Source organism: Ranitomeya imitator, chromosome 1 (assembly GCF_032444005.1).
Source record: "Ranitomeya imitator isolate aRanImi1 chromosome 1, aRanImi1.pri, whole genome shotgun sequence".
NCBI classification, from domain to species: Eukaryota; Metazoa; Chordata; class Amphibia; order Anura; family Dendrobatidae; genus Ranitomeya; species Ranitomeya imitator.
The window spans coordinates 72288833-72314380 of record NC_091282.1 but is presented as its reverse complement, the minus strand read 5'-3'; the positions used below and the strand labels follow the sequence as shown (position 1 = coordinate 72314380).

Below are 25548 nucleotides of genomic sequence, written 5' to 3'. Positions count from 1 at the left end.
GGACACAACACTGACACCATGTAACAGCAGCTCCCTCTGTCCTGGGTGGGATGTAATGATGGTTTTCTATGGATATACTATGTGTTGTTAGCATGCTCAGAGGTAGCAGAGCTCAATCTGTTATTTAACCCCTTGGACATCTTTGCTAATATTTTGAATGAAAAGTTTGGTCTCAGTTTAGATTTGCAGGATGTCATAGTATAGGGAGGTGGCACTGTTGGGTTAAAAATGTTCCTCCATATGGATGGTACATAGAAATGTGTCCGTAAGATGAGCGCTCAGGGGCAATCTATATATTTCTATATATCAGTGAAATATGTCTATGGGGTCTTAAATTGCTTATTGATTGTGTCCATATGGATGGGTGCAAATCAGTGTTGTGTGCTGCATATGATGACATCTACCACTTTTATTTAAAGGCATATGTGCATTCTGCAGACATTTTTCTTGCACCATGAATTGCATCAACAATAAAAACTTCCCAAATAGTCACACATGTCAAACAATTTTGGCCAACAGGGTGATTATATTTGTCTTGTGACGCCAGCACCGCCCCCCATCATACTGTATGGAGGACTGTGTGGGGCCCATCATACTGTGTGGAGTAATACGTGGGGCCCATTATACTGTATGGAGGGCTATGTGGGGCCCATTATTCTGTATGGAGGGCTATGTGGGGCCCATTATTCTGTATGGAGGACTATGTGGGGCCCATTATTCTGTATGGAGGACTATGTTGGGCCCATTATTCTGTATGGAGGACTATGTGGAGCCCATTATTCTGTATGGAGGACTTTGTGGGGCCCATTATTCTGTATGGAGGACTATGTGGTGCCCATTATTCTGTATGGAGGACTATGTGAGGCCATTTTACTATATGGAGCGCTATATGAGGCCATTATATTGTATGGAGGACTCTATGAGGTTATTATACTGTATGGAGCACTATGTAAGGCTATTAGACTGTATGGAGGACTATGTCGGGCTATTATACTGTATGGAAGATTATCATGAAGGTTAGTTTTGCTTGTGCCATTATTTGCTGCTAAATTATCACAATATTGCATAATGTTTGATACGTTTGGTGCATCCTAATTAAAGAATAACCTTCATTCTTTTTTCATAAATCAATAATATATGTGAAAAAAATAAACTTCGTAATATATCTTATCAGAGAAATCTGCTTTTTTTTCTCCTCCAGGACTGTTGATTAATTCCCTAAATTCTCAATTCTAAACTCTGTATTCAGGGAATATAGATGTTCCCTTACTGAGATAGGAGAGGACAGTTGGTGCTTATACTGTTCTATGGAGCTTGCAGTAGAATGTCTGTCTCTGCCCCTAGCTCTATCTTCCTCATCCTCCTCGCCTCTTTATAGAATTTAAAAGCACCAATGAATACAGAATTTATCCATGACTTTAAAGTGAAAATTCAGTCCAGGAGGAGAAAGAAGCAGACTTCTCTGATCGGAGTTGCTCATTTTCATGTGTACTATTGATTTATAAAATTAAAATGACGGTTACTCTTTAAGATATTACACTTCTGTCTAGAAATATTACTTTTTACGTCACCTCCCTCTACTAAATTGAAATTGCAACGTTTTTTAGACATCTTTTAAAAACATTTACAAGTTATAAATATGCGTCTAAATAGAAAAAAAATTATAAAAAAACCCCAATGATAAATTCCCCCTGGCATGTCTCTGTGTTTCCAGACTACAATTACTGCGCAGCCTGAATATGAGATCCTGCGGGGGCAGATGCGCATGTCATTTGTGATCTGGTTACTGCATGATTCTGTGCTAATCTATATCAGTCCTGTGTGAATGCATCCAAATAGTGCCCTGTAAAGTAGTGCTATATTGTGCTAGTATAATAAAAGCGTGCAGTGTCCGAATTACAGTATTACACTGTTTTAATAATACTGCTATACACTGCCTATACGTCATTGTTCCCTATGGTGCATAGACAATAGTATAGGAGCAATGAACCTTGTTTATTAAGGATTATTGGAGTCTTTACTGTATATTAAAACCCAAAAGAAGATGGGCACTAAAGCTATTAAAATGTTAGAAAATTCTTTTATTGAAAAATATTCTAAAAATTGTATTCAAACAATAATACCTAAGTTTGTAATTAAATAAGACGCAATAGACAAGAGATAGACGACAATCCTAGTACCAAGTACAGGAAAAAAGTAGTGCAGGTTAGGATACTTTCACACTAGCGTCGGAATCTCCCCGTCGCAATGCGTCGGGCAGAGATTCCGACGCTAGCGTTTAACGCACTGCACAACGGAGGCAGCGGATGCATTTCTCCAGCGCATCCGCTGCCCCATTGTGAGGTGCGGGGAGGTGGGGGCGGAGTTCCGGCCGCGCATGCGCGGTCGGAAAAAGCGGTCCGTCAGGAGCAAAAAACGTTACATGTAGCGTTTTTTGCTCCCGACGGTCCGCCAAAGCACGACGCATCCGTCGCACGACGGATGCGACGTGTGGCAATCCGTCGCAATGCATCGTCAATACAAGTCTATGGGGAAAAAACGCATCCTGCAAGCACTTTTGCAGGATGCGTTTTTTCTGCAAAACGACGCAGTGTGACGGATTGCAGTTAACGCTAGTGTGAAAGTAGCCTTAAATGTATAAACCACTTCGTATTACGTACAAACTACACCAATAAATACATAGATAGTCTCAAAATAATACCATTAAAGGTTTGTGAAGATGAATTAAAGAATACTATAGGTGGATTAATGGTTCAAAGCATCATAGTAGATCTGTATATATCATCAGCTACTAGAGATATACATAATAAGTGCCAGTAGTGTAAAGAATATAAACTCCAAATAAATGCTACCATATACAATATCAATGTCCCACTAGAGGCACACAATGCAGAATTAAATAAATATAGGCTGACAAATATCCAGAGACCAAAAAATTGTTTTCTAAGGCATATTAATAGTACATATACTGATTGAGTAGTCTCATACCCATAAAGGGTTAAAGATAAATAGCAGATCCTACGTACCGTATATAAAAGTGCCAGTAGTGCAATATACACAGTCCAGATAAACGCTACAATGGCGATTGCACTCTATCAATATCTCATTAGGGGCGCACAATATAAAGTGCCGTTACCATATACTGGGACCAAATAGTAAATCTGATCACCATATCCTCCTATCAATACCCATGTGGGCTAGCAGACGTGGCATATTGGAATTAACAAAACGGCAGTGAAGAGAGAAAGAGTCCCATAGTCAAAAAGATGGAAGAGTGACCGATATGACAAATGAACCAACCTGCTCCTGAACCTGGAATGAAACAACCGCAACGCGCGTTTCGCACTTCTAGCTTCCTCGGGGGAGGGGAGGGGCGTACTTTTTACTGTATATAAAGTATTTAAGACCAGTGTGTGATTAAAGGGAACCTGTCACCAGGATTTCCCAATATAAAGTACGACCATCACCTTTAACGCCTGTTTTTCATCATTCTAGTAAGCTGTATGTACAGTTGAAGCCAGAAGTTTCTATACACTATATATAAAGACACATCTGCAGGATTTTCTCCATATCTGACATGAAATCAGAATAAACCTTTCCCGTTTTAGTCCAATTAGGATTACCATAATTATTAATATTTGCCAAATGCCAGAATAATGAGAGAGAGAGAATGTTTTATGGCATTTTTATTACTTATTGCAAAGTCAAAAGTTTCCATCCATTTCATTATTATTTGGTACCATTGCCCTTAAAGGGACACTGTCACCTGAATTTGGAGGGAACAATCTTCAGCCATGGAGGCGGGGTTTTTTGGGTTTTTGATTCACCCTTTCCTTACCCGCTGGCTGCATGCTGGCTGCAATATTGGATTGAAGTTCATTCTCTGTCCTCCATAGTAAGGAAAGGGTGAATCAAAAACCCCTAAACCCCGCCTCCATGGCTGAAGATTGTTCCCTCCAAATTCAGGTGACAGTGTCCCTTTAAATGACTGAATGACTTGGGTCACACGTTTGGGATATTCCTCCACAAGCTTCTCCCAATAGTTGGTCAGAATTTGGGCCCATTCCTCCTGACAAAACTGGTGTGACTGATCCAGGTCTGTAGGTCACCTTGCTCGCATCGGCATTTTCAGCTTTACCCATAAACTTTCAATAGGATTGAGATCAGGGCTTTGTGATGGCCGCTCCAAAACATTGACTTTGTTATCCTTGAGCCACTTTGTTACCATTTTGTCAGTCATTGTCCAGTTAGAAGACCCTTTTCCGCTCATGCTGTAACTTCCTGGCTGATGTCTTGAGATGTTGCTTCACTATTGTCACATAATTTTCTTTTCTCACGATTCCATCTATTTTGTGAAGTGCACCAGTCCCTCCTGCAGCAAAACCCCACAACATGATGCTGCAACCACCGTGTTTCACAGTTGGGATGGTGTTCTTAGGCTTCCAAGCTTCTCCCTTTTGCCTCCAAACATAACGATGGTCATTATGCTCAAAACGTTCAATTTTAGTTTCATCAGACCACAGGACATGACTCCAAAAATTAAGGTCTTTGTTCCTGTGTGCATTTGCAAACATTAATCTGCCTTTTTATGTTTCTTTTGGAGTAATGGCTTCTTCCTGGCAGAGTGGCTTTTCAGCCCATGTTGATACAGTACTCGTTTCACTGTGGCTATCGACACAATCTTACCAGCTTCCGCCATCATCTTCACAAGGTGTTTTGCTTTTGTCCTTGGGTTGATAGGCACATGTTGGACCAAAGTATATTCATCTCTGGGACACAGAACCTGTCTCCTTCCTGAGCGGTATGATGGCTGGACATTTCCATCTTGTTTGTACTTCTGTATAATTGTTTGTACAGATGAATGAGGCACCTTCAGGTATCTTGAAATTATACCCAAGGATGAGCCAGACTTGTGCAAGGTCACAATTCTCTTCCTGATATCTTGGCTGATTTCTTGAGACTTTCCCATGATGCTACACAAAGAACTGTGTTTCAGGTGTGTATTAAAATATATCCTCAGGTGTGTCTCTAATGAACTCAGTTTTTTTGGCAACATATCAGAAGCTTCCAAACACATGACATCATCATATGGGCATTCCAGAATTAAAGGCAGAATAATCTTAGTGCATGTAATCTTTTGACTTTTCAGTAAGTAATAAAAATGCCTTAAAACATAAAGTTTTCATTATACCTGGAGATGGCGCTGTCTGGTCAGATGGGCGTCTCTGGTCTTAAAGGGAACCTGTCACCTGAATTTGGCGGGACCGGTTTTTGGTCATATGGGCGGAGTTTTCGGTGTTTGATTCACCCTTTCCTTACCCGCTGGCTGCATGCTGGCCGCAATATTGGATTGAAGTTCATTCTCTGTCCTCCGTAGTATATGCATGCTCAAGGCAAGATTATCTATGATATATCTATGATATATCTATGATTATCTATTATCTATGATACACATACAGCTTACTAGAATGCTGTAAAATAGGCCTTAAAGGTGGTGGCCGTACTTCATATTGGGAAGACCTGATGAAGGGTTTCCTTTAAGGATAATTTACCACAATAAACAGATTCTACTCCATCTTCATGTCGGCCTCATCCATAAGATTTTTTTTCTTAAATGGTTTGTCCAGGACTTTGATTGTGAAGGCCTATCCTTAGGATAAGTCATTGATATTAGATGATTGGGGGTCTAACACCAAGTACCCCAATGATCAGCTGTTCTCATGGAAGTACAGCTCAATACACGGTGTAGTGGCCTTCTCAGGTACTGCAGCTCAGCTCCCATTAAAGTGAACTGTAAAGTGGACGGATGACAGCAGCGGATGTTATGGAAGGCGGTGGCTTTATACCTTACGTAGAGATCCTGAGGCTGTATCCTGAGCCCCCCATACATAGTAGACTAACATCGGCTGTTGTGTATTGGGGTCCCGAACAGACGATTGTCGGGCGAGTTAAGGATCTGTCATGTCCAATTTTGGGCCGATGATCCTTTCGTTCTCCCTGAGATGATTGCCATCAACTTTCTGACAGAAAACACAGGCGTTCTTGTCTGAGTGAGCGCTGCCATGTATAGGAGAGACTGCCGAGACAGCTGCAGGCTGAACCACCATTTGGCCAGCAGTCGTTTAAGGTTTGCGGAGTGCCAGCACAGGGCTAATCTGGTTTGCGGAGTGCCAGCACAGGGCTAGTCTATGTGGAAGGAACTTTTTCCGCAGTGGTTTCATTTTTAGTAAAGTCAGTCTACACGTAAATGTAAGAACGTGCCATCTTCCCAATGTAAACCGCACCTGAATTCAGTATTCTGCTGACAGACACGTAAGAGGAAGATGGGAACTTACCCTCCCTGCCCATAATTTGGAGGGATCATTATGTCATTATTTATTGCTATGTTAGAAGTAGATTTCCGTGCATTTCTCCAGCATGGCTTTCTTAGGTTGTCCAGGTGTGATGTATACACCGTTATTACACGTTATTATATTCCGCTCTGCATTCTTTGCGGTAGGTTACAACTTCCCCAGCGATACACGTGGAGTCATGTCAATGAGTCATTGCACGACATGTCGGAGCTGGACGGGAGCAGACGCTCTCCGCAGATCACGTCTCTAGTCACATTCATTTTTAGTCTGTGACTAATGGATTCTTATATGAAGTCCACACCCATTGTCTCATTTCACTTTTTTCATTTCTCTATTTCCAAGATTTGAACAGTTATCCATGATGGTCGGCTCTTTGCTGTATCTACACTTCACCTACTATATCAGTTTTATCCGGGTACTTATAAAAAAATATAAGACCCAAGAGTTTATCCAAGACTATTTTTTTCCCCTATGGCCTTAAAAACTAATAGGCAGGTAGGTGCTAGCCCCGTGCCTCTTCTGCCCAGCGCCGGCCTCTGCCGGCACACAGCAGTAACTGATTGCTCCTGACGGTGATTCTGCAACTTCCGGTGACGTCACGTCGACAGAGTGGCGGCTACTTTTCCGCTCTGATGACAGGGCGTGACAGCCAGAGTCATGCTGATTGACAGCCATCTTCCCGCTGCCTAACTGTGGGGAGTCAGCAGCCAATAAGTAAGATGTAAACAGTCGCACTTTGCCCACAGAGTGTTATGATTAGGTAATTCAGAACCACAATGGACCTTGAAGTTCAGAGCACACAAAGTGACCTGACAATAACCAAAAGACATAGGACAAGCTCTGAGACGTGGGAACTCTGCTGACCGCAATCCCTAATCCTATCCAACCACACTAGAGGCAGCCGTGGATTGCGCCTAACGCTCCCTATGCAACTCGGCACAGCCTGAGAAACTAGCTAGGCCTAAGATAGAAAAATAAGCCTACCTTGCCTCAGAGAAATACCCCAAAGGAAAAGGCAGCCCCCCACATATAATGACTGTGAGTAGAGATGAAAATACAAACGCAGAGATGAAATAGATTTAGCAAAGTGAGGCCCAACTTACTGAACAGACCGAAGATAGGAAAGATAACTTTGCGGTCAACACAAAACCCTACAAACAACCACGCAGAGGGGCAAAAAGACCCTCCGCACCGACTAACGGTACGGAGGTGCTCCCTCTGCGTCCCAGAGCTTCCAGCAAGCAAGAAAAACCAATAAAGCAAGCTGGACAGAAAAAATAGCAAAACAAAAATAACACAAGCAGAACTTAGCTTATGCAGAGCAGACGGCCACAGGAACGATCCAGGAGGAAGCAAGACCAATACTAGAACATTGACTGGAGGCCAGGAGCAAAGCACCAGGTGGAGTTAAATAGAGCAGCACCTAACGACTTCACCACATCACCTGAGGAAGGAAACTCAGAAGCCGCATTACCACTCGTGACCACAGGAGGGAGCTCTGCCACAGAATTCACAACACAGAGCAGCCCAGAAGAGGAAGAGCTGCTCTGTTGACAGGGAGCAGCTGAATTGCTGGCAGGAGCGGTCAGCAGCGCTGGGTAGAACAGGCAGGTAGTTAGCAACTACCTGCCTGTTAATTTTAAGCCCATAGTAAAAAAAAAGTTCTGGATAAAGGTTTTAAATGGACATTTTCTGTGGATACTTCAAAGTTTCCCACATTGTTTGCTACCCAGACTTTCAAGAAGCAGATCTAAATACCTGTGTGTAAGGCGTCCCCTTTCTGCTTTGTGTTATTTCACTTCTGGCCATGAACACATCAGGGATCCTTTCTTCCTGACTGCTCTTCTCCTGCACTAATTAATATGTCTGCACAGACTGGCACAGGAACAGAGAGAGACATCTAAGCAGATGCTGATTGCAGAAGCCCAAAGAAAATGGAAGCAGACGGCCAAACTGTAACATAACAACCTTTATTTGTAATTAATCAGAAACGTGACATAACCATGATTAAAGGTATAATAAAAGAATATAGGACACAGATCCATACCACCCAGGAAACAGGGCAAAATAGCATCAAAAGTGCAAGTGTAACATAACAATTGTACATATATATGCACCATAATTTGCATAACTGGGAAAACCTCTGTAACCTCCATTATAATTCGTGGCTCTTCTCCTATTGTATGGCTTATATGATAGACAGCATGTTTGTGCACTTTTTATTTTCTTGCACTTTTTTTTGGCACTTTGGCAAAGAAAGTAACATTCTCATGCCATCTCTAGAAAACAAAAATGTGCACAGTGTCACATAGGATAAATGATGGGCAGATCTGCTGGAATTATGTTACGGTATTGACACTGCTACTATTTGGCGCACATTTCTTTATAAGCACAGGCGTGACATAGCATCGTGGCCGCTACTATGAAGGCAATTTACGGCCTGGCACTACCTTATGACCAGGGATAGTTTTCAGGGGATTCGGGTGGATCTATTCTCTGGGGCTCATGCTTATATTGCATGGTATTTAATGTAAAAAACGAGGATGAAGACCCCCGTGCACTTTAGATAGATGTGTGGTGTGACCGGTAGCTCTCTAGCCGAGCGCTCCTGCGTTCTCTATGGGAAAGCCTCTGTCCTGTCACTGGCGGCGGCTTATCTGGTAGAAAACAGTCGGCCACGCCGGATCCTTCTGTCCTTTTGATGCTTCTATACACATCAGACGGTCGATAATGGCGGGTTTGGTCGACAATAGTCTATTGTGTATGGGGGTCTTAAGCGTCTGCTGCTGCTTTAGAGATCCCATGGAAGTCAGCAGGATCCAGGACAATAATGGAAAGTGTATGGACGGCATTAGAAGACCTGAACAGTAGTAAGAGCTGAGATTTCAGTTGCAGCTGCTCCAAAGTTCCCTTATCCGACGTGTTCCCTTGACGTAAGTGGCCTTCTCATTGTAGATAGCACTTTTTCTAGCCGTCGCGGTGCATGCTGGGTAATGGTGCTGATACGGCCGCTGCGGACAGCTGTTATCTGTACAGGAAACATGGTGGGAGCCTCACCTAATATTTATAGAAGATGTTCCCATCAGTACAGTTCTTTGTCCTTGGAATCAGTGAGATTTCTGCTTCTTTGCTCCATAATACATGTAATAATAATAATAATTTTTATTTATATAGCGCCAACATATTCCGCAGCACTTTACAATTAAGCGGGGACATGTACAAACAATAAATTACCATGTAATTACCATCCTTCATTCCCATAGCTCTGGTTTAGGGCCGGTTCTGTATTTCCGGTCCGAGTGCTATCGGACAAGACATCGGAGTGCTCTCAGACCTATGTTATTCTATGGGGCCGTGCACATGTCCGATTCTATCCTCAGACAGAACCTGTCCGAGGTAAAAAAAAAATCAAAATCAAATCATGCCCGAGTTTGTTCAGATATTCAGATCGTACTCAGCCATGCAAGTCAATGAGTGCGTGGCAACCATCGGCTGCACTCGGGTGACATCTGAGTGCTGTCCAATTTCCACGCACTGATAGAATGGACAAGATGGAGATTTTGACAGGTTCTTTTGTATATAAGGCCAAACCTGCCAACTCCCCTCCAGATGTGCCAGCGTGCTCCATGCCGTCAGCGTGTCATCATTCCAGGGTGTACAGTAACACGGCGGCGAATAATGGGTGTAGTTCAGATAATGTCCCAGCACAGAGACAGGAACAAGAGCCAAGCTTTTATTGAAACCAGACAGATGTCTTCCAGTACAAACCGTGGAAGGAAACATAAGCACAAAAAGAGAAAAAGTAAAAATAACTGAAGAGTCAGAGAGCGGAGGAGCACGCGTGCGGCTCTGTGGGGCGGTAAAAGACTTACATGGTGGCTACTGATAGAAGGCGGTCTTCTTATGGTACGTCAATACCAACGGCCACCAGGAGATGCCGCTGCCCTTTGTTCTGTCTTATGGGATGGGGGTGTCCTAAAGAGTAAAATGGGAATACTGAAAATATAAGGCGTTACAGCACCAATATTTTGTGCATGAGGGGAGTAGGTTCCTGTTGAAATTCATGATGACTATCCCTCTTTTCCCCTATATATAACTTCTAGAGACAGTTTGGAAGCATCTAGCAAGTCAATTTGCTGTGCATAATTAGAGTCTGATGGGCTCCAGTGCAAAATTTGGACCTGGGCCCCCAACCCAACAGCATATTGGTCAGATGTAGTATTCTAGATCCTATAAAGATATATGTCTTGGTCCCCCTTCATCACCATGTAATAATGTCCCCATTCTGGCATCTTCCTGTAATAATGTCCCCACCCTGGCCTCTTCCTGTAATAATGTCCCCATTCTTGCCTCTTCTTGTAATAATGTCCCGCCTCCTGACCTCTTCCTCTAATAATGTCCCACCTCCTGTCATCTTCCTGTAATAATGTCCCCATCATGGCCTCTCCCTGTAATAATGTCCCCATCATGGCCTCTCCCTGTAATAATGTCCCCATCATGGCCTCTCCCTGTAATAATGTTCCCATTCTGGCCTTTTCCTGTAATAATGTCCTCATAAGGCCTCTCCCTGTAATAATGTCCCCATTCTGGCATCTTCCTGTAATAATGTTCCCATCCTGGCCTCTTCCTGTAATAATGTCCCCATTCTGGCCTCTTCCTGTAATAATGTCCCACCTCCTGGCCTCTCCCTGTAATAATGTCCCCATCCTGGCCCTTCCCTGTAATAATGTCCCCATCCTGGCCTCTCCCTGTAATAATGTCTCCATCCTGGCATCTCCCTGTAATAATGTCCTCCTCATGGCCTCTCCCTGTAATAATGTACCCAACCTGGCCTCTCCTTGTAGTAATGTCCTCTTCCTGGCATCTTCTGGTAATAATATTCCCATTCTGGCCTCTCCCTGTGATGATGTCCCCATCCTGCCCTCTTCCTGTGATAATGTTCCCATCCTGGCATCTTCCTGTAATAATGTTCTTATTCTGGCCTCTCCCTGTGATAATGTCCTCATCTTGCCCTCTTCCTATGATAATGTTCCCATCTTGGCATCTTCCTGTAATAATGTTCCCATTTTTGCCTCTTCCTGTAATAATGTTCACTCTTCTCTGGAGGATTTCTAGAAGATTTTGGAGGTGTCTCTTGGAGCTTTTCCTCATTCTTCCGGAAGAGCATTTAGTGTGGTCAGACACTGATGTTGGGGAGATGACCGGCTCATAATGTACTTTCCAGTTTATTACAAAAGTGTTGGATGTTGGATGTCCCACCTCCTGGCCTCTTCCTGTAATAATGTCCCCATCCTAGCCTTTCCCTGTAATAATGTCCCCATCCTGGCCTCTCCCTGTAATAATGTCCCCATCCTGGCCTCTCCCTGTAATAATGTCCCCATCCTGGCATCTTCCTGTAATAATGTTCCCATTCTGGCCTCTCCCTGTGATAATGTCCCCATCCTGGCATCTTCCTGTAATAATGTTCCCATTCTGGCCTCTCTCTGTGATAATGTCCCCATCCTGGCATCTCCCTGTAATAATGTCCCCATCCTGGCATCTTCCTGTAATAATGTCCCCATCCTGCCCTCTTCCTGTGATAATGTCCCCATCCTGGCATCTTCCTGTAATAATGTCCCCATCCTGGCATCTCCCTGTAATAATGTCCCCATCCTGGCATCTTCCTGTAATAATGTTCCCATTCTGGCCTCTCCCTGTGATAATGTCCCCATCCTGGCATCTTCCTGTAATAATGTTCCCATTTTTGCCTCTTCCTGTAATAATGTTCACTCTTCTCTGGAGGATTTCTAGAAGATTTTGGAGGTGTCTCTTGGAGCTTTTCCTCATTCATCCGGAAGAGCATTTAGTGTGGTCAGACACTGATGTTGGGGAGATGACGGGCTCATAATGTACTTTCCAGTTTATTACAAAAGTGTTGGATGGACTAGAGGTCCGGGCTCTGTGCGGCCGGTCATGTTCTTTCACCAAAGTTCCCCAGCCATTCCTTTATGGACCTCGTGCACAGGGCACAGTCGTGGGGAACAGTACTGGACCTTCCGCAAACGGTTGTCACAAAGCTGGAACCTACAATGGTCCACAATGTCTTCTACTAAAGTATTAAGATTTCCTTTTACTAAGAGGCAGATCCCTGAAAATAAGCCCATAGTATTATCCCTCCTCCACCAAACTGTACCACGGGCATAATGCAGTCTGGCGGGTAACTATAATAGGTGCAGTGGTTGGAATCGCACCCAGACCCTGGAACCTAAGGGGTCCAGATCAGAGGTGTCAAACTGCATTCCTCAAGGGCCGCAAACCATGCGTGTTTTCAAGATTTCCTTAGCATTGCACAAGGTGCTGCAGTCATTATGTGTGTAGGTGATTAAATTATCACCTGTGCAGTACAAGGAAATCCTGAAAACATGACCTGTTTGCAGCCCTCGAGGAATGCAGTTTGACACCCCTGGTCCAGATTATCTCTTTGACACATATTAGAAGACCAATGCTTGTATAGACCTATGATACAGCTGCTTCTCACAAAATTAGAATATCATCAAAAAGTTAATTTATTTCAGTGCTAAAAGTGAAACTCATATATTATATAGTCATTACAGAGTGATCTATTTCAAGTGTTTATTTCTGTTATTGTTGATGATGGCTTACAGCCAATGAAAACCCACAAGTCATTATCTCAGTAAATTAGAATAATTAACAAAAAACACCTGCAAAGGCTTCATAAGCGTGTAAAAAAGTCCCTTAGTTTGTTTCAGTAGCTCCACAATCATGGGGAAGACAGATGACTTGACAGATGTCCAGAAGGCGTCACTGACACACTCCACAAGGAGGGTAAGCCACAAAAGGTCATTGCTAAATAAGCCGTCTGTTCACAGAGTGCTGTATCCAAGTTTATTAATGGAAAGTTGAGTGGAAGGAAAAAGTGTGGTAGAAAAAGGTGCACAAGCAACAGGGATAACCGTAGCCTTGAAAGGATTGTTAAGAAAAGGCCATTCCAAAATGTGGAGGAGATTCACAAGGAGTGGACTGCTGCTGGAGTCATTGCTTCAAGAGTCACCACACACAGGTTTTCTTAATTCTGACCTGGACAAATAGCTTGTCCAGGTCTAACACTTGCTTTGTGTTTCGTATTGCAATCATAGCAACTCCTGTGACTGCAATGCACTCCCATGGCCTCAGTACGCCTCCGTGTGCATCCTGGGGGGAACATATAGCGACCCTCACATTAACACCCGTCACTGCCCTGTTATGAACTGGTGATTTAGAACCACAATGGACCTGGTGGTTAAGAGCACTGAAAATGACCTGATAGTTACTAATAACATAGGACGAGCTCTGAGACGTGGGAACTCTGCTGACCGCAATCTCTAATCCTATCACACCACACTAGAGGTAGCCGTGGAGCGCTCCTGACCAGACCTAGGCGCCTCGGGCACAGCCTGAGAAACTAGCTAGCCCTGAAGATAGAAAAATAAGCCTACCTTGCCTCAGAGAAATTCCCCAAAGGAAAAGGCAGCCCCCCACATATAATGACTGTGAGTAAAGATGAAAATACAAACACAGAGATGAAATAGATTTTAGCAAAGTGAGGCCCGACTTACTGAATAGACCGAGGATAGGAAAGATTGCTTTGCAGTCAGCACAAAAACCTACAAACAACCACGCAGAGGGCGCAAAAAGACCCTCCGCACCGACTAACGGTACGGAGGTGCTCCCTCTGCGTCCCAGAGCTTCCAGCAAGCAAAACAAACCAATATAGCAAGCTGGACAGAAAAAATAGCAAACAAAAGTAACACAAGCAGAACTTAGCTTATGCAGGGCAGACAGGCCACAAGAAAGATCCAGGAGAGAGCAAGACCAATACTGGAACATTGACTGGAGGCCAGGAACAAAGAACTAGGTGGAGTTAAATAGAGCAGCACCTAACGACTTAACCTCGTCACCTGAGGAAGGAAACTCAGAAGCCGCAGCCCCACTCACATCCACCAAAGGAAGCTCATGGACAGAACCAGCCGAAGTACCACTCATGACCACAGGAGGGAGCCTGACCACAAAATTCACAACAGTATCCCCCCCCCCTTGAGGAGGGGTCACCGAACCATCACCAGAGCCCCCAGGCCGACCAGGATGAGCCAAATGAAAGGCACAAACCAGATCGGCAGCATGAACATCAGAGGCAAAGACCCAGGAATTATCTTCCTGACCATAACCCTTCCACTTAACCAGGTACTGGAGTTTCCGTCTCGAAATACGAGAATCCAAAATCTTCTCCACTATATACTCCAACTCCCCCTCAACCAAAACCGGGGCAGGAGGATCAACGGATGGAACCACAGGTGCCACGTATCTCCGCAACAATGACCTATGGAATACATTATGGATGGAAAAAGAAGCTGGGAGGGTCAAACGAAAAGACACAGGATTAAGAACCTCAGAAATCCTATACGGACCAATGAAACGAGGCTTAAACTTAGGAGAGGAAACTTTCATAGGAATATAACGAGACGACAACCAAACCAAATCACCAACACGAAGTCGGGGACCCACACAGCGCCTGCGGTTAGCGAAACGTTGAGCCTTCTCCTGGGACAATGTCAAATTGTTCACTACATGAGTCCAAATCTGCTGCAACCTATCCACCACAGTATCCACACCAGGACAGTCCAAAGACTCAACCTGCCCTGAAGAGAAACGAGGATGGAAACCAGAATTGCAGAAAAACGGCGAAACCAAAGTAGCCGAGCTGGCCCGATTATTAAGGGCGAACTCAGCCAAAGGCAAAAAGGACACCCAATCATCCTGATCAGCAGAAACAAAACATCTCAGATATGTTTCCAAGGTCTGATTGGTTCGTTCAGTTTGGCCATTTGTCTGAGGATGGAAAGCCGAGGAAAAAGAAAAATCAATGCCCATCCTAGCACAAAAGGCTCGCCAAAACCTCGAAACAAACTGGGAACCTCTGTCAGAAACGATGTTCTCCGGAATGCCATGTAAACGAACCACATGCTGGAAAAACAATGGCACCAAATCAGAGTAGGAAGGCAATTTAGACAAGGGTACCAAATGGACCATCTTAGAGAAGCGATCACAAACCACCCAGATGACCGACATCTTTTGAGAGACGGGGAGATCCGAAATAAAATCCATAGAGATATGTGTCCAGGGCCTCTTCGGGACTGGCAAGGGCAAAAGCAACCCACTGGCACAAGAACAGCAGGGCTTAGCCCGAGCACAAATCCCACAGGACTGCACAAACGAACGCACATCCCGTGACAAAGACGGCCACCAGAAGGATCTAGCCACCAAATCTCTGGTACCAAAGATTCCAGGATGACCAGCCAACACCGAACAATGAACCTCAGAGATAACTCTACTCGTCCATTTATCAGGGACAAACAGTTTCTCCGCTGGGCAACGGTCAGGTCTATCAGCCTGAAACTTTTGCAGCACCCGCCGCAAATCAGGGGAGATGGCAGACAAAATTACCCCCTCTTTGAGAATACCCGCCGGCTCAGGCAAACCCGGAGAGTCGGGCACAAAACTCCTAGACAGGGCATCCGCCTTCACAGTCTTAGAGCCCGGAAGGTACGAAACCACAAAGTCAAAACGGGAGAAAAACAGCGACCAACGAGCCTGTCTAGGATTCAACCGTTTGGCAGACTCGAGATAAGTCAAGTTCTTGTGATCAGTCAAGACCACCACGCGATGCTTAGCTCCTTCAAGCCAATGACGCCACTCCTCGAATGCCCACTTCATGGCCAGCAACTCTCGATTGCCAACATCATAATTACGCTCAGCAGGCAAAAACTTCCTGGAAAAGAAGGCACATGGTTTCATCACCGAGCCATCAGAACTTCTTTGCGACAAAACAGCCCCTGCTCCAATCTCAGAAGCATCAACCTCGACCTGGAACGGGAGCGAAACATCTGGCTGGCACAACACAGGGGCAGAAGAAAAACGACGCTTCAACTCCTGAAAAGCTTCCACAGCAGCAGAAGACCAATTGACCACATCAGCACCCTTCTTGGTTAAATCAGTCAATGGTTTAGCAATACTAGAAAAATTATTGATGAAGCGACGATAAAAATTAGCAAAGCCCAGGAACTTTTGCAGACTCTTCAGAGATGTCGGCTGAGTCCAATCATAAATGGCCTGAACTTTAACAGGGTCCATCTCGATAGTAGAAGGGGAAAAAATGAAACCCAAAAATGAAACCTTCTGAACACCAAAGAGACACTTTGACCCCTTCACAAACAAAGAATTCGCACGCAGGACCTGGAACACCATTCTAACCTGCTTCACATGAGATTCCCAATCATCCGAGAAGACCAAAATATCATCCAAGTATACAATCAGGAATTTATCCAGGTACTCTCGGAAGATGTCATGCATAAAGGACTGAAATACTGATGGAGCATTGGAAAGCCCGAATGGCATAACCAGGTACTCAAAAATGGCCCTCGGGCGTATTAAATGCTGTTTTCCATTCATCGCCCTGTTTAATACGCACAAGATTATACGCACCACGAAGATCTATCTTGGTGAACCAACTAGCCCCCTTAATCCGAGCAAACAAATCAGACAGCAGCGGCAAGGGGTACTGAAATTTGACTGATTTTATTTAGAAGGCGGTAATCAATACAAGGTCTCAACGAACCATCCTTCTTGGCCACAAAAAAGAACCCTGCTCCCAATGGCGACGACGACGGGCGAATATGACCCTTCTCCAAGGATTCCTTTACGTAACTCCGCATAGCGGCGTGCTCAGGCACAGACAAATTAAACAGTCGACGTTTAGGAAATTTACTACCAGGAATCAAATCGATAGCACAACCGCAATCCCTATGCGGAGGTAGGGCACTGGACTTGGGCTCATCAAATACATCCCGGTAATCTGACAAGAACTCTGGGACCTCAGAAGGGGTGGATGATGAAATAGACAGGAATGGAACATCACCATGTACCCCCTGACAACCCCAGCTGGACACAGACATAGATTTCCAATCCAATACTGGGTTATGGACTTGTAGCCATGGCAACCCCAACACGACCACATCATGCAGATTATGCAACACCAAAAAGCGAATATCCTCCTGATGCGCAGGAGCCATGCACATGGTCAGTTGGGTCCAGTACTGAGGCTTATTCTTGGCCAAAGGCATAGCATCAATTCCTCTCAATGGAATAGGATACTGCAAAGGCTCCAAGAAAAACCCACAGCGCCTAGCATACTCCAAGTCCATCAAATTCAGGGCAGCGCCTGAATCCACAAATGCCATGACAGAATAGGACGACAAAGAGCAGATCAAAGTAACGGACAAAAGAAATTTCGAATGTACCGTACCAATGGTGGCAGACCTAGCGAACCGCTTAGTGCGCCTAGGACAATCGGAGATAGCATGAGTGGAATCACCACAGTAAAAACACAGCCCATTCCGACGTCTGTGTTCTTGCCGTTCAGCTCTGGTCAAAGTCCTATCACATTGCATAGGCTCAGGTTTATGCTCAGATAATACCGCCAAATGGTGCACAGTTTTACGCTCACGTAAGCGTCGACCGATCTGAATGGCCAAAGACATAGACTCATTCAGACCAGCAGGCATAGGAAATCCCACCATGACATCCTTAAGGGCTTCAGAGAGACCCTTTCTGAAAATTGCTGCCAGCGCACATTCATTCCATTGAGTGAGCACAGACCACTTCCTAAACTTCTGACAATATATCTCTACCTCATCCTGACCCTGACACAGAGCCAGCAAATTTTTCTCTGCCTGATCCACTGAATTAGGTTCATCATACAGCAATCCGAGCGCCAGAAAAAACGCATCAATATCACATAATGCAGGATCTCCTGGCGCAAGGGAAAATGCCCAGTCTTGAGGGTCGCCACGTAATAAAGAAATAATGATCTTAACTTGTTCAACTGGGTCACCAGAGGAGCGGGGTTTCAAAGCCAGAAATAGTTTACAATTATTTTTAAAACTCAGAAACTTAGCTCTATCTCCAGAAAACAAATCAGGAATAGGAATTCTAGGTTCTAACATAGAATTCTGAACCACAAAGTCTTGAATATTTTGTACTCTTGCAGTGAGATGATCCACACAAGAAGACAGGCCTTTAATGTCCATCACTACACCTGTGTCCTGAACCACCCAAATGTCTAGGGGAAAAGAAAGACAAAACACAGTGCAGAGAAAAAAAAATGGTCTCAGAACTTCTCTTTTCCCTCTATTGAGAAGCATTAGTACTTTGGGCCTCCAGTACTGTTATGAACTGGTGATTTAGAACCACAATGGACCTGGTGGTTAAGAGCACTGAAAATGACCTGATAGTTACTAATAACATAGGACGAGCTCTGAGACGTGGGAACTCTGCTGACCGCAATCTCTAATCCTATCACACCACACTAGAGGTAGCCGTGGAGCGCTCCTGACCAGACCTAGGCGCCTCGGGCACAGCCTGAGAAACTAGCTAGCCCTGAAGATAGAAAAATAAGCCTACCTTGCCTCAGAGAAATTCCCCAAAGGAAAAGGCAGCCCCCCACATATAATGACTGTGAGTAAAGATGAAAATACAAACACAGAGATGAAATAGATTTTAGCAAAGTGAGGCCCGACTTACTGAATAGACCGAGGATAGGAAAGATTGCTTTGCAGTCAGCACAAAAACCTACAAACAACCACGCAGAGGGTGCAAAAAGACCCTCCGCACCGACTAACGGTACGGAGGTGCTCCCTCTGCGTCCCAGAGCTTCCAGCAAGCAAAACAAACCAATATAGCAAGCTGGACAGAAAAAATAGCAAACAAAAGTAACACAAGCAGAACTTAGCTTATGCAGGGCAGACAGGCCACAAGAAAGATCCAGGAGAGAGCAAGACCAATACTGGAACATTGACTGGAGGCCAGGAACAAAGAACTAGGTGGAGTTAAATAGAGCAGCACCTAACGACTTAACCTCGTCACCTGAGGAAGGAAACTCAGAAGCCGCAGCCCCACTCACATCCACCAAAGGAAGCTCATGGACAGAACCAGCCAAAGTACCACTCATGACCACAGGAGGGAGCCTGACCACAGAATTCACAACACTGCCCCTCACATGTAACATCGGTCACTGCCTCACAGCTACAAGTGTCGCATTCCTTGTGTCAAGCCATTCATGAGCAATAGACAACACCAGAAGCGTCTTACCTGGGCCAAGGAGAAAAAGAACTGGACTGTTGCTCAGTGGTCCAAGGTGTTGTTTTCAGATGAAAGTAAATTTAGCATTTCATTTGGTAATCAAGGTCCCAGAGTCTGGAGGAAGAGTGGAGGGGTCACAATCCAAGCTGCTGGAGGTCTAGTGTGAAGTTTCCATAATTAGTGATGGTTTGGGGAGCCATGTCATCTGCTGGTGTAGGTCCACTGTGTTTTATCAAGACCAAAGTCAGCGCAGCCGTCTACCAGGAAAATTAGAGCACTTCATGCTTCCCTCTGCCGACAAGCTTTTTGATTGAAATTTCATTCTCCAGCAGGACTTGGCACCTGTCCACACTGCCAAAAGTACCAATACCTGGTTTACAAACAACAGTATCACTGTGCTTGATTGGCAGCAAACTCGCCTGACCTTAACCCCATAGAGAATCTATGGGGTATTGTCAAGAGGAAGATGAGAGACCCTAGACCCAACAATGCAGATGACCTGAAGGCTGCTATCAAAGCAACCTGGGCTTCCATAACCCCTCAGCAGTGCCTCAGGCTGATCACCTCCATGCGACGCCGCATTGATGTAGCAATTGATGCAAAAGGAGCCCAGACCAAGTACTGAGGGCATTTACTGAACATACATTTCAGTGGGCCAACATTTCGGATTTTAAAATCATTTTTCACGCTATTGTTATAAAGTATTCTAATTTACTGAGATAATGACTTCTGGGTTTTCATTGGCTGTAAGCCATAATCATCAACATTAACAGAAATAAACACATGAAATAGATCACTCTGTGTGTAATGACTCTATATAATATGTGAGTTTCACTTTTTGTATTGAAGAACTGAAATAAATTAACTTTTTGATGATATTCTGATCTTGTGAGAAGCAGCTGTAGTTATAGGCCCTGTTGGAGATGTTGCATTGTGGCCCACAAGCTTCAAGATATGCCACTTTGTATAGGGTCATTCTGTAATACCGCCTATAATTAGATTTCAGTGTAATTGCCCTTTAAACTTTCCAACTTTTGGTACAGCATTAGAACAGTGATATTATTACCGGTATGTTATATTCCCCAGAAACAAAAACAAAATACTTTTTTGTTTTTTTTTACCGGAAGGAAAATCAATAACCCGGAGACTCCCAGAGGACTCATATCTGCTTTATATAAAGAAGGCATTTTTAATTGGGTGGAGACAGTCTGTGTAACTCTGTCTTGTCACGACGCCAGGACATGTGGACAATTATAAGGCTGAGGAAATAAAAGTGGAAATGGGATCAGGACAATTGCATATCGCCAGCACCGCCCGTACAGCAGCGACTTTTATAGCGAGATGTTATATATAATGTTAGTACAGTTAAGAAATTATAATCCAGCGTGGTCCTTATACTTGTATCCCCCCGACCCATCCTCCTGTACAGACACTGAGATTGGAGAGCTCTGATAATCTGCATTTCCTACAGAATAGTTTGCAGGACAAAGGGTAACCTCTTGTACTGTCATGGCCAAAAGTATTTATTTAAAAAACCTGACCTGCACATCCAAACATAGACTAAGTGTGAACAGGTGCTGAACCTAGAGTCGCCAACTCGTATATAGTTAAATAAATAAGGCAGCACACTGCAGCGCTAGAACATACAAACTTGAAATACGATATTTGAACTGCATTACTGCACTAGAAATATGAAAAATGAGAGCGTTTAGCGCATAAAAATGGCCAATTTTATGTGTACCTGGTAGCCACTTTACGGCATCTCTCTTATACCAGGTCCTACGCTTGCCTTACCTCGCTGAGAATAAACGTCTACATTTGAATGGGTACATGTGAAACCTCTTCCTAGACTAAAATTCTCTCTCTCTATGGAGGGGTATTGGACCTGCTGTAATTAAAACACCTGTGGCTAGAAGGCGGAGTGCACGATCAGAAGGCTAGAGAATACATTTCAAAAACCTGACCTGCACATCCAAACATAGACTAAGTGTGAACAGGTGCTGAACCTAGAGTCGCCAACTCGTATATAGTTAAATAAATAAGGCAGCACACTGCAGCGCTAGAACGTACAAACTTGAAATACGAAATTTGAACTGCATTACTGCACTAGAAATATGAAAAATGAGAGCGTTTAGCGCATAAAAATGGCCATTTTTATGTGTAACTGGTAGCCACTTTACGGCATCTCTCTTATACCAGGTCCTACGCTTGCCTTACCTCGCTGAGAATAAACGTCTACATCTGAATGGGTACATGTGAAACCTCTTCCTAGACTAAAATTCTCTCTCTCTATGGAGGGGTATTGGACCTGCTGTAATTAAAACACCTGTGGCTAGAAGGCGGAGTGCACGATCAGAAGGCTAGAGAATACATTTCAAAAACCTGACCTGCACATCCAAACATAGAATAAGTGTGAACAGGTGCTGAACCTAGAGCCGCCAACTCGTATATAGTTAAATAAATAAGGCAGCACACTGCAGCGCTAGAACATACAAACTTGAAATACGAAATTTGAACTGCATTACTGCACTAGAAATATGAAAAATGAGAGCGTTTAGCGCATAAAAATGGCCAATTTTATGTGTACCTGGTAGCCACTTTACGGCATCTCTCTTATACCAGGTCCTACGCTTGCCTTACCTCGCTGAGAATAAACGTCTACATCTGAATGGGTACATGTGAAACCTCTTCCTAGACTAAAATTCTCTCTCTCTATGGAGGGGTATTGGACCTGCTGTAATTAAAACACCTGTGGCTAGAAGGCGGAGTGCACGATCAGAAGGCTAGAGAATACATTTCCAAAACCTGACCTGCACATCCAAACATAGACTAAGTGTGAACAGGTGCTGAACCTAGAGTCGCCAACTCGTATATAGTTAAATAAATAAGGCAGCACACTGCAGCGCTAGAACATACAAACTTGAAATACGAAATTTGAACTGCATTACTGCACTAAAAATATGAAAAATGAGAGCGTTTAGCGCATAAAAATGGCCAATTTTATGTGTACCTGGTAGCCACTTTAAGGCATCTCTCTTATACCAGGTCCTACGCTTGCCTTACCTCGCTGAGAATAAACGTCTACATCTGAATGGGTACATGTGAAACCTCTTCCTAGACTAAAATTCTCTCTCTCTATGGAGGGGTATTGGACCTGCTGTAATTAAAACACCTATGGCTAGAAGGCGGAGTGCACGATCAGAAGGCTAGAGAATACATTTCAAAAACCTGACCTGCACATCCAAACATAGACTAAGTGTGAACAGGTGCTGAACCTAGAGTCGCCAACTCGTATATAGTTAAATAAATAAGGCAGCACACTGCAGCGCTAGAACATACAAACTTGAAATACGAAATTTGAACTGCATTACTGCACTAGAAATATGAAAAATGAGAGCGTTTAGCGCATAAAAATGGCCAATTTTATGTGTACCTGGTAGCCACTTTACGGCATCTCTCTTATACCAGGTCCTACGCTTGCCTTACCTCGCTGAGAATAAACGTCTACATCTGAATGGGTACATGTGAAACCTCTTCCTAGACTAAAATTCTCTCTCTCTATGGAGGGGTATTGGACCTGCTGTAATTAAAACACCTGTGGCTAGAAGGCGGAGTGCACGATCAGAAGGCTAGAGAATACATTTCAAAAACCTGACCTGCACATCCAAACATAGACTAAGTGTGAACAGGTGCTGAACCTAGAGTCGCCAACTCGTATATAGTTAAATAAATAAGGCAGCACACTGCAGCGCTAGAACATACAAACTTGAAATACGAAATTTGAACTGCATTACTGCACTAGAAATATGAAAAATGAGAGCGTTTAGCGCATAAAAATGGCCAATTTTATGTGTACCTGGTAGCCACTTTACGGCATCTCTCTTATACCAGGTCCTACGCTTGCCTTACCTCGCTGAGAATAAACGTCTACATCTGAATGGGTACATGTGAAACCTCTTCCTAGACTAAAATTCTCTCTCTCTATGGAGGGGTATTGGACCTGCTGTAATTAAAACACCTGTGGCTAGAAGGCGGAGTGCACGATCAGAAGGCTAGAGAATACATTTCAAAAACCTGACCTGCACATCCAAACATAGACTAAGTGTGAACAGGTGCTGAACCTAGAGTCGCCAACTCGTATATAGTTAAATAAATAAGGCAGCACACTGCAGCGCTAGAACATACAAACTTGTACTTTCACATGTACCCATTCAGATGTAGACGTTTATTCTCAGCGAGGTAAGGCAAGCGTAGGACCTGGTATAAGAGAGATGCCGTAAAGTGGCTACCAGGTACACATAAAATTGGCCATTTTTATGCGCTAAACGCTCTCATTTTTCATATTTCTAGTGCAGTAATGCAGTTCAAATTTCGTATTTCAAGTTTGTATGTTCTAGCGCTGCAGTGTGCTGCCTTATTTATTTAACTATATACGAGTTGGCGACTCTAGGTTCAGCACCTGTTCACACTTATTCTATGTTTGGATGTGCAGGTCAGGTTTTTGAAATGTATTCTCTAGCCTTCTGATCGTGCACTCCGCCTTCTAGCCACAGGTGTTTTAATTACAGCAGGTCCAATACCCCTCCATAGAGAGAGAGAATTTTAGTCTAGGAAGAGGTTTCACATGTACCCATTCAGATGTAGACTTTTATTCTCAGCGAGGTAAGGCAAGCGTAGGACCTGGTATAAGAGAGATGCCGTAAAGTGGCTACCAGGTACACATAAAATTGGACATTTTTATGCGCTAAACGCTCTCATTTTTCATATTTCTAGTGCAGTAATGCAGTTCGAATTTCGTATTTCAAGTTTGTATGTTCTAGCGCTGCAGTGTGCTGCCTTATTTATTTAACTATGGCCAAAAGTATTGACACCCCGCAATTCTGTCAGACAATACTCAGTTCCTTCCTGAAAATGATTGCAAACACAAATTCTTTGTTATTATTATCTTCATTTAATTTGTCTTAAATGAAAAAAACACAAAAAGAATTGTCCTAAAGCCAAATTGGATATAATTCCACACCAAACATAAAAAAGGGGGTGGACAAAAGTATTGGCACTGTTCGAAAAATCATGTGATGCTTCTCTAATTTGTGTAATTAACAGCACCTGTAACTTACCTGTGGCACCTAACAGGTGTTGGCAATAACTAAATCACACTTGTAGCCAGTTGACATGGATTAAAGTTGACTCAACCGCTGTCCTGTGTCCTTGTGTGTACCACATTGAGCATGGAGAAAAGAAAGAAGACCAAAGAACTGTCTGAGGACTTGAGAAACCAAATTGTGAGGAAGCATGAGCAATCTCAAGGCTACAAGTCCATCTCCAAAGACCTGAATGTTCCTGTGTCTACCGTGCGCAGTGTCATCAAGAAGTTTAAAGCCCATGGCACTGTGGCTAACCTCCCTAGATGTGGACGGAAAAGAAAAATTGACAAGAGATTTCTTTTTTTTTTTTTAAACATAAATTTTTATTACTTTACAAATTGTGTCGAGCATTACATCTTTTTGACATTAAATTCTTAATAATTAACCCCTTCACCCCAAAGCCTGTTTTCACCTAAGTGACAGGGCCAATTTTTTCAATTCTGACCACTGTCACTTTATGAGGTCATAACTCTGAAACGCTTCAACGGATCGTGGTGATTCTGACATTGTTTTCTCGTGACATATTGTACTTCATGATAGTGGTAAAACTTCTTCGATATGACTTGCATTTATTTGTGAAAAAAACAAAAATTTGTCGGAAATTATGAAATTTTTGCAATTTTCAAACTTTTAGTTTTTATGCCCTTAAATTAGAGAGTTATATCACATAATATAGTTAATAAACAACATTTCCCACATGTCTGCTTTACATCAGCACAATTTTGGAAACATAATTTTTTTTTCTTAGGGAGTTATAAGGGTTAAAAGTTGACCAGCAATTTCTCATTTTTGCAACAAAATTTGCAAAACCATTTTTTTTACGGACCACCTCACACTTGAAGTGACTTTGAGGGGTCTATATGACAGAAAATGCCCAA

At 43.5% G+C, this 25548-nt stretch overlaps 1 protein-coding gene across 2 annotated transcripts in view; it reads left to right on the top strand.

Moving 5' to 3' along the window:
* The window catches only part of LOC138662352 (phospholipid-transporting ATPase ID-like), a 283179-nt gene that overhangs the window by 24081 nt on the left and 233550 nt on the right, over positions 1-25548 (top strand). The gene's annotated exons all lie outside the window — the stretch shown is intronic.